Here is an 8,440-nt window from a genome sequence, read left to right as displayed (position 1 = left end):
ACCCCAACACAGACGCGCCTGTGCGCGACCGGGGGCGGAGCCAAACTCAGCTCTCCGCCTGTGTACAAGGCCTGAGTCTGACGAACGGAGGGACTGACCAGTGAGAGCGGACAGCTGGCGGAAGTAGCCAATAAGAACATCGCCCGCGAGCAAGGAAGGCGGGCCTGAGGAAATGACAGCAGGGTTAACCAATAGGTGGAAAGATTCGTGGCGGCGTTGGCTTTCCCGCCCTTTCTCAGCATCGGCTGTAGGGTTTCTGAGACCTGTTTGGGGAAGGGAACGGCTTGCCGTCGTTGCTTCTGCTGGCGGCTTTTCACAGATTTTGAGGGTTTCTCCGTGCTAGCGGGGACTCGCTCCGCGGCGGGCACTGTTTCCGGGTCTCGCCGCTCTCCTCCTCAGAGCCTTCCCGCTGGCGTTAGGTTAGCCGCCCAGCGAAAAGGGAGAGAAACTCGGAAATGGGGTCGGTGTCCCTGCTCCCGCTGCGAAGTTGAGGGACGGGCGCGAAGCGGGGCTCGTCGGCCCTAGGCCGCACGCCCCGGCTGCCCCCAGGCGGCGTGCGGGCCCGGTTGTCCCCGGACGGCACAGCCCGCGGCCGCCGGGGCCCAGGCGCGGGCTCCGGGCCAGTTCTCACCCGCCGCAGTTTGAAACCTGTGCTTCTTTTCACAGTTGTCTGCACTGACCGCGTCGGGCAGCGTTCCGGGTGTGCGGAGCCGACGGTCCCCGCGGAGATTTGGTTCTGGCGGGATTTCCCCAGGCGGGCATTTCACAAGTATCACCAGGTGGGCAGATCCTGTCCCAAAGTGCAAATTCTTTCTTCTGACACGGAGGAAGTAACGCGGGAGACCCTGAGTCTTTAATGAAACGTAACTTGAGTTCAAGGAGAGGAAGGGGGTGAGCTTCTAAATAAGAGTTTGGAAAAATGCGAGTGAAGGTGTAGACGAGCGTGAGGAAGGAGGGGCCCGAGAGCCTAGATGGATGGAAAACCTGAGAAGTAGGTGGAAGAGTTAGGAGTTAATTCAGTAAGCAATACCATTGTTAATCGCTGCCCCTCTTTTTGTGTTTCTGACCTTAGTGAATGGTATTACACGTCTGCCAAGGCATCCACCTGTGAGTTCACCTTCAGCCAATCACCGAGTGATTTGTTGGCCCTGTTTGAAGGCACTATGCTAGCTAGGTCCTGGGGGTTCAGGGATTGGCAAAATAAACCCGTCTCTGCCCTTAACAGTCCTTGACAGCAGGGATCAGATGTTAAAGAAGTAAACAGGCAAATGTGTGACATAATAAATGCAAATGCATGGAAGGAAAAGTACGGGGTACTTTGAGAGAGAAGTAGAGTAAATGTCATTTAGAAAGGGTGTAATTTAGCAGTGTTCCACGAAAAAGAAAAAGCAAGAATAAAGGCTCTTGAAGTGAGAAAGGCTTGTCATAGTGAAGAGACTTAAAGCAGACTAGTGTGGCTGCTGTAATTCTGACCAGATTCTTCTACTTCTTGAATATCAAATCTGGCTTTTCTTTTTTCTTTTTTTTTGCCTTGTCTATTGCCACCGACTCAGTTTAGCCTTTGTCATTTTTATCCTGGATCAGTGCAAAAACTTAACTAATGTCCTATCCTTTTGTTCTTTGCATCCTTCACTCTTCCTAAAATACAAATTTTAAACTATATTTTTCTTTAACCTCACTGACTTTAGAACAAAATCCAGATCCTTTGCATGGTGTAGAAGGCCCTATATTTTTCTGGCCCCTGCTCATCTCATGTTTTGCTTCTCTCTGCACCCCTGAAACTCCATCTTGCCTTTGCACATGCCTTTGCCTTTGCTTGAGACAGTCCTCCATCTCAGCTTCTCCCTGGCTAACTTTTTTTTTATGTAAATTTATTTATTTTATTGGCTGTGTTGGGTCTTTTTTTGTTGTGCGTGGGCTTTCTTTTTAGTTGCGGTGAGTGGGGACTACTCTTCATTGTGGTGCCCGGGCTGCTCATTGCCATGGCTTCTCTTGTTGCGGAGCACAGGCTCTAGGCGCGTGGGCTTCAGTAGTTGCAGCACATGGGCTCAATAGTTGTGGCTCACGGGCTCTGAAGCACAGGCTCAATAGTTGTGGCACATGGGCTTAGTTGCTCCGCGGCACGTGGGATCTTCCTGGAGCAGGGATCGAACCCGTGTCCTCTGCGTTGACAGGCGGATTCTCAGCCACTGCGCCACCTAGGAAGCCCTCCCTGGCTAACTTTTAATTATCCTTCAGGGGCCAACCCAGACATCACTTTCTTCAGTATGTCTTGTTTGACATCCCTGATTTGGATTAAGCGCCCTGTGTCACTCAGTGTATTCTGCTGTCATCAGTCTTTGCCGTGCTTAATTGTGTTGGTCTCCCTTGATGCACAGAACTTTTTTAGGTTGTCACTCTTTGCTTGGTACAGTACCTAGTACCTTGAAAATGTCACTTGGCAAATGAAAAGAAAGAATACTAACTCATTTTTAAGCCACTTATATAGGCAGTGTGGTCTGTGGAAAGACTTGAGTTTGAATCCAAACTCCTTCACTTACTAGTTGTGTGATCTGGGTGAGGGATTTAACATTATCTGTTTTGTCATTTGTAAAACTGAAAATAGCAATACCTATTTTACAGGTTGTGAGTGTGCACTAATACAATGATGTATGAGAATGTATTTAGCACTGTACCTAGCCTGTAATAAATATCCAATAGATGTTAACTTCTTAACTGGAAATTCATTTTCTCACTTGCCACACTCTCTCAACCTTCATGTCATTGATTTAGATTTTGATGAAAATGGAGTCAGGTTAACAGAAACTGGTTCTCATCACAGAAAATAGTAATCCCTTTAGTGATTTATGCATCCTGTTTAGAGATGAAAGAAATATATTGAGGTCCACAGACTGCAGGAAAATGGATGGAAGTTTTCTGACATCTGTAAACAGGAAAACTGCCTATTAACTATTCTATAAAGCAAGTGTGTTAGTGAATTAAGTCTAATTTACAGTGAACTAGAGTTGCAATGAAGGCAGTATGAGTTCATAAGGAGCATGTCTAACCAGAGAATCTTAAGTAGTAGCATCTATAAATTATAAACTACCAAACATTAACAAATTATTTAGCTTTGCTGGATTTAACCCAGTAAAATACAGTATAATGGTTCTCAAAATATGGTCCCTAGGCAGCAGCATCAGCACCACCTAGAACTTGTTAGAAATGTAGATTCTGACCCCCAGCCCATACCTACTGAGTCAAGAAGTGGGGTGGGGCCTATGAAGCCCTTCAGGGAATTCTGGTGCGCACTAAAATGTAAGAACCACTGGTATAGTATAAGCTATGGTACACAGTTCCAAATCCCATTTCAAGACTTAGGCACTTATTCTTTCAGCTCCCGAGAGTGTTGACTGATTATTTCCCAGTAGTCTCTTCCTAGGACTTTTCCTTAGCCAGAAAGAGCTGCATCACCCGAGGTTAACCCGTTTTCAGCAGGCAGCCTATTTCTTTTTTTTATTAATTAATTAATTAATTTTATTTATTTCCTGGCTGCGTTGGGTCTTCATTGCTGCACATGGGCTTTCTCTAGTTGCTGCGAGCGGGGGCTACTCTTCATTGTGGTGCGCAGGCTCCTCATTGTAGTGGCTTCTCTTGTGGAGCACGGGCCCTAGGTGCATGGGCTTCAATTGTTGCAGCACATGGGCTCAGTAGTTGTGGCTCACGGGCTCTAGAGCACAGGCTCAGTAGTTGTGGCGCACAGGTTTAGTTGCTCCATGGCATGTGGAATCTTCCCAGAGCAGGGCTCGAACCGGTGTTCCCTGCATTGGCAGGCGGATTCTTTACCACTGTGCCACCTAGGAAGTCCCAGCCTATTTCTAATGACTGGTAGAAGTGGGATAATTGCCCAGCTGCTTTTCCTTAATTTGGGACAACTCTGAAGGGCCATTCCAGCTCCAGGGTTTTCTGTGTGATTAACACCAGTGCTTGAACTTCATTTTCTCATAGCAATGTTGCCAAGAATGTTACTGTGGAATCACAGTAAACTTCTTGAAGGCAAATTAGAATCTGCTGGGAAGTCTGATCTAAGACAATGGCTTTTTTCTGCAAAACTTTAGTCACTTTTTGATAAGGGCAATATTTTCACATGTACAAGAATTTAAAGGTACAAAGGGTGTACAGTGAAAAGACTCTTCCCATCCCTTCCCCAGTTATCCATTTTACCTCTGCATAGGCAACCAGTGTTTTCAGTATAGTAAAAGTATTTTAGCCTTTAGAGAGGAGAGCCTTAATGATTACATAGATTTCAGGAGTGTTCTGTTTTGTTTATAAGTTTATTTATTTTATTGGCTGTGTTGGGTCTTTTTTTGCTGTTCGTGGGCTTTCTTTTTAGTTGCGGTGAGTGGGGACTACTCTTCGTTGTGGTGCGCGGACTTCTCACTGCAGTGGCTTCTCTTGTTGCGGAGCACAGGCTCTAGGCGCGTGGGCTTCAGTAGTTGCAGCACATGGGCTCAATAGTTGTGGCTCACGGGCTCTAGAGCGCAGGCTCAATAGTTGTGGCGCACGGGCTTAGTTGCTCCGCGGCACGTGGGATCTTCCTGGAGCAGGGATCGAACCCGTATCCCCTGCATTGACAGGCGGATTCTCAACCACTGCGCCACCTAGGAAGCTGACTTCAGGAGTTTTTAATCCCTGTTGTTCAGTTTTAAACTCCCCTTTAAGGAAAGCGGGGGAGGGGGTTGGGGGGGAATGAATTGGGAGACTAGGATTGCCATATATACATTACTAATAAGAAAAAAGTATCAAATTGTACACTTTAAATATATGCAGTTTATTGTATGTCAGTTGTATCAATAAAAGTTCTTAAAAAATAAAATATATTCCCCTTTAAACAGTGCAGTACTCCTCCAAAATATTATAAAGCCTTTAAGAGACGTTTTCTTCTAGTCACTGTAGTAAAGGACAGTCAAATTCTTTTTATTTTCTTAAACATCTCTGGAGATTTATGTCAGATTCCAGTGGCTGGGCAGCTATTTCCATGAGCCAGAACCTGCCTGGTTCTAATGAGGTCAATCAGGATGCAGTATCCACCTATCTACACTCAACTTTGTGATCCTGAGGCTGGGACTCTGCAAATATTTCTGCTTTGCCTTCTGCTTCACTGCTAGATTTTGCCAATAGGGAATACTAGAGGGAAACTGCAAGAGTGGAGGAGGGAGAAGGCACTTACTCCTTTCTGTCTGCTTTCTGTTCCTCTGAGCATCATCACCTAAGCAATGCTTCTTTGCTCTGGCAGCAGCAGTTCCTTTGGTAGGAGCAGCTAAATCAGCTTTTCCAACACTTTCAAAACCAGCCTCACTGCTCCTCCCACTTCACCAGCAACCAGCCAGCTCCTTCTTCAGAGGCTTGAGTTCTTTGTAGCTTCACAGGGCCCTTCAAGGTTTGTAAGGTTTTCCCTTTGTTTCTTCAAGGTAACTGCTATTTGTTAATCTCCATGACACCTTAAGAGTTCTCTTTTTGACTGTCATGCAGAGTGAAGTGAGTCAGAAAGAGAAAACATATCGTATATTAACACATATATGTGGACTATAGAAAAATGGTAGAAATCAACCAGTTTCCAAGGCAGAGATAGAGACACAGATGTAGAGAACAAACATATGGACACCAGGTGGGGAAAGTGGGGAGGGTTGGGGGAGGAATGAATTGGGAGATTGGGATACCAAATTGTACACCCTAAATATATGCAGTTTATTGTAAAAAAAAAAAAAAAAGTTCTCTTTTTACCCTTTAACAGTTGACAACTTTATATCCAGTTACCAATACTTTGTTATTTTTGTGTTCAAATAATTGGTGTGTTTTCTGCAACCTGAATGGACCTTGACTGATAAGCCTATGATATATATATTTCCAATTTTTTATTATGGAAAGTTTTAAACATATACAAAATAAAGAAAATAGTAAAATGAACCTGATGTACCCTTCACACAGCTGTAATGATCATCAACTCGTGGCCACTTTTATTTGACATTCATATTTACATCTGCCCCTCCCCTCACTGGATTATGTTGAAGCAAATCCAACGTAAAGGAAAGGGGCAATAAATATTTTCACAGGAAAATAGTTTCCTTACAAAAACCTCGGGTCGTCTTGAATTTGTGCATTGTGCGTGCATTGCTTACCTAAACAATAAGACAAAAAAGAAAAGCAAATGAAAAGCAAGCAGAATGAAGAAAATAATAAAGATTAGAGAGAAAAATAAAAGAAATAGAGAATAAGAAAAACAATAGGAAAAAATTAATGAAATCAAAAGTTGGTTCTTTGTAAAGTTCAACAGAATTGACAAATCTTTAGACTGAACAGGAAAAAAAAGGAGATTCAAATTACTGAGAAGTTAAAGAGGGGAAATCACTACTGACCTTACAGAAATAAAAAGGACTATCATGGAATACTTTTGAACAATTGTATGCCAGAAAATTAAATAACCTAGATGAAGTGGGCAAATTCCTAGAAAGCTATAATAACTACTGAAACTGACTCAAGAAAAAAAAATTGAAAATCTGATAGACCTATGACAAGTAGAGAAATTGAGTTATTGATTTAAAATCTTCCTGCGGAGAAAAGCCCAGTCTTCACTGTTGAATTCTATCAAATGTTTAAAAAAGAATTAATACCAGTCCATCACAAACTCTTCCAAAAAACAGAAGGGAACATTTCCCCATTCATTATATAATGCCAGTATTACTCTAATGCCAAAATGAGACAAAGATACAGCAACAAAACAACAACAACCCCCCCCCCCACAGGCCACTATCCTTTTAATTCAATCAATATAATATGCTCTATTAATAGAATAATGAATGAAAACCACATGATCATCTCAATGGAGGCGGGAAAAGCGTTTAACAAGATGCAACACTCATCAAAAAAAACAACAGCTAGGATTAGAAGGGAACTTCTTTAACCTGATGTATGTCATCTGAAAAACCCACATCTAATATCATACTTAATGGTAAAAGACAATACTCCTGAGATCTGCAATAAGGTGAGGATGTCTGCTCTTGCCACTTTTGTTTAACATTGTACTGGAGCTTCTAGTAAGGGCAATTAGGCAAGAAAAAGAAATAAAATGCACCCAGGTTGGAAAGGAAGAAGTAGAATTATCTTTTCACAGATGACATGATCTTGTATATATGGAAAATCTTAAGGAATCTACTTAAAAGCTTTTGAGGGACTTCCCTGGCAGTCCAGTGGTTGACTTCCAATGCAGGGGGTGTGGGTTTGATCCCTGGTTGTGGAGCTAGGATCCCACATGCCTTGTGGCCAAAAAACCAAAACAGAAAACAGAAACAATATTGTAACAAATTCAATAAAGACTTTAAAAACGGTCCACATCAAAAAAAAAATCTTAAAAAAATTTTTTTAAAAAAAGCTACTGAAACTAAGAAGTGCAGCAGGATTGCAGGATGCAAGATCGATATACAAAAGTCAATTGTAGGGACTTCTCTGGTTGTGCGGTGGTTAAGAATCTGCCTGCCAATGCAGGGGACACGGGTTCCATCCCTGGTCCGGGAAGGTCCCTCATGTGGCCGTGCAACTAAGCTGGTGCACCACAACTACTGAGCCTGTGCTCTAGAATCTGCGAGCTGCAACTACTGAAGCCCAAGTGCCTAGAGCCTGTGCTTCACAACAAGAGAAGCCACCACAGTGAGAAGCCTGAGTACCGCAACCAAGAGTAGCCCCCATCTCCGCAACTAGAGGAAGCCTGCACGCAGCAACAGAGACCCATTGCAGCCAAAAATTAAAAAATTATTTTTTTAAAAAAGTCAATTGTATTCCCCTTCCGTTTATAATAGCATCTAAAAGAATGAAGTACTTGGGAATAAATTTCAGAAAAGAAGCACAAGACATACTCTGAAAACTACAAAACACTGGTGAAAAAAGTTAAGATCTAACTGGAATCTCAGCTTGTTTCTTTGTACACATTGACAAAACCATCCTAAAATTCAGATGGGAATATAAGAGAGCAAGAATAGCCAAAATAACCTTGAAAAAGAATGAAATTGGAGGACTCACATGTTTCGATTTTAAAACTCATCTCTGCTTATTTTAATAAAAATAGAAATATCTTTTAATAAATAAAAATCTTGTGCAAGTGGGACACTGAGACAAGACAAAAATGGGACTGTCCAGAGTAAACACTACCTAAGGGAAGGATGGGGATGGATGGAGACAGTTAAGAACAAGAATTCTCAATTTCCTTTTCATATTGTTTTAATTTTGAAATATGTAAACATATTATCTATTTTAAAAGTTAAAGAGAAAAGCAAGAGGTAAAATAGTGTATAGAATGCCATCTGTTTATTAAGAAAAAAACCCCACCTGTCTATAGTTTCTTTTTATTTTATTTTTTTATATTTACTTATTTGGCTGCATCAAGTCTTAGTTTTAGTATGCAGGATCT

At 42.4% G+C, this 8,440-nt stretch overlaps 1 long non-coding RNA gene across 4 annotated transcripts; it reads left to right on the top strand.

The window, feature by feature from the left end:
• Nucleotides 1–262: 262 nt before the first annotated feature.
• LOC130851652 (uncharacterized) lies at nucleotides 263–7,244 on the top strand. 4 transcript variants are annotated; one of them, XR_009053241.1, is made up of 3 exons: nucleotides 263–419; nucleotides 667–779; nucleotides 6,829–7,244. It is a non-coding gene; the product is annotated as an uncharacterized LOC130851652 (long non-coding RNA). The 4 variants fall into 4 exon arrangements; XR_009053242.1 differs by having other exon boundaries at nucleotides 263–460; XR_009053239.1 differs by lacking the exon at nucleotides 6,829–7,244 and adding an exon at nucleotides 1,073–2,604.
• The last annotated feature ends 1,196 nt before the right edge of the window (nucleotides 7,245–8,440 follow it).

Source organism: Hippopotamus amphibius, chromosome 4 (assembly GCF_030028045.1).
Source record: "Hippopotamus amphibius kiboko isolate mHipAmp2 chromosome 4, mHipAmp2.hap2, whole genome shotgun sequence".
NCBI lineage: Eukaryota > Metazoa > Chordata > Mammalia > Artiodactyla > Hippopotamidae > Hippopotamus > Hippopotamus amphibius.
The sequence above is the reverse complement of the archived record's forward strand: the minus strand, read 5'-3'. Positions and strand labels throughout refer to the sequence as shown.